This window comes from Agrilus planipennis, unplaced genomic scaffold (genome assembly GCF_000699045.2).
Source record: "Agrilus planipennis isolate EAB-ADULT unplaced genomic scaffold, Apla_2.0 scaffold248, whole genome shotgun sequence".
Taxonomy (NCBI): domain Eukaryota; kingdom Metazoa; phylum Arthropoda; class Insecta; order Coleoptera; family Buprestidae; genus Agrilus; species Agrilus planipennis.
The window spans coordinates 241,552-243,628 of NW_020438972.1; positions in this window are offsets into that span (position 1 = coordinate 241,552).

The window sequence follows — 2,077 nt, forward strand, 5'->3', positions numbered from 1 at the left end:
TATAACTAGCGACCCGCCCCAGCTTCGCACGGGTGCAATGCTGATACTAAATATGTATATTTTTGTTTTGTTTAGATTATTATCGAAAAAGGGAAATCTTCAAAAGATACCCCCTGAACATACTAAATATACTACAGAATGTCTTTATATACAACAGTCACAGTTTTTTTGTCATTAGACAATACCAAAGCGGCCTCCCGGCCGGTACCACCGCAACCGCTATGTCCCTGCATTTTAAATCTGTAATATCTACGAAAATATTCATTTAAATTACATGTTGTAAAGGGCCATATTGATATATATTAAATGCATAATGTATTCAAAAGTACTTAATTGGATAAGGATTAATGCTGTATTGCTTAAAATCGCTTCGAAAATAAGCCATTACTTCTCTTAAAAAGTAAAGGATAAAAAATGGTTATTGTGGGTTATCCCTAAGAGACACACATATACCATCTCGGACTTTTTTGTAGACCCTTTTAAGATGTACAATATCGTAGTACATTATTTTGATCTATCTCCTAGGGTTCATCCAGCGTTTGCAATGTAAGCGTAAAAAATGTGTTTATTTACGACATCACATTAGAAACCTCTAAAATATCAGTGTTTCCGTACTATATTATGCATGTATTATACATATAAACCTTCCTCTTGAATTACTCTATCTTAAAAAAAAAACGCATCAAAATCCGTTGCGTAGTTTTAAAGATCTAAGCATACATAGGGACAGACAGCGGAAAACCGACTTTGTTTTATACTATGTAGTGATACCTGCAAAATAAGCTAATGTTTTTTATGTATAATCTTACAAGGACACTGTCCTGTAGTAAGCAAAATTAAAATGTAAAGTAGCTGTTGAAATAACTACCCCCGACATTTCTGCTGACTTCCAACTATAATTTTTCTTCAAGTGAAGAAGGCGCGAAAATGTAATAATGACGTTGACTAATACCTGTTCGTAATGTGAAACGTTTTTTTTTTCGGTAACTGAGAAACCAGTAATCACTTTTAAATTAGGAGCATTAGAGTAATTAGACTAATTATCTTTTTTCTGGGAAGAGAAAGAAGAATAAAAACTATTAATTATTAAAAGGGATGAATTTCATTTTCAGTTAGTTAATTAATCTTGGCTTATGTTTCATTTAAGCTGGAAAAATATAAAAAGGGTTTCACTGCGTGTACCGGTATCTGCTAAGGCATGAAAACAAATAAAAAAGTGTCTACGTATTGCACACAAGAAAATAACAATATCCAAAATAGATTTAAGTTTCTCCATTGTTAACCGAAAAGTAAAAACTAATAATTGTTAATAAGAATAGTCCATGTTCTTATTAAACTGGTTTGCGTGATTATTACGTATAAGTATCTACACACTAAGGGATGAAAAAATATTTGTTAAGTTACAAAAAGAAAATGTTATCAAGTAACAAATGTACCTAGCAGTATTGTAGCTCATAGTTCCGCCTACTGTTATCCATTGGCGTAGCCAGGATTTGTGAAATGAGGAGGGGGGTAAAAAGGGTTAAAGGAAAATGTTTTGGTCTCTATCTGTATGGGATAATTTTCGAAACGACTGATTTCCATAAGATTTTACAATTATAAAGAGGAGGTTGTCAAGAGTCACTTAATTAGCCTACTGCTTGTGCTTTTTTTGTTTCACGTCAATCAACTTTACAACCTATTGTTTGTTCTTTCTACTGCGCTATCTGAACCTGACAACAATTGTTTCTCGAACTTCTCTGACGGTGAGTGCAACATAATTAAAAAGCTTTCTAGTCGATAGGGAAGGGTTTCAACCCCCAAAACCCTCCCTCCAGTGGCTACTCTGTTGCGGTCATCAACTTAAAACAACTACAAAATGTTACTTCGACGGTTCTATTGTTTATATAACTACATGTAGTTGTGTCGTAGGTAGATACATGACGTTATGTATTACAAAAAGTTAGTGCATAATCAACGATTCAATTAAAATACATATATTCAGGTACTCTTATCATTAGTAAGGTAAAGGTAGATAGGCAAAGAAAAGACTGGAATATTTATTAAACTTTCTATTTGCAAATAGTAATAAAGTACA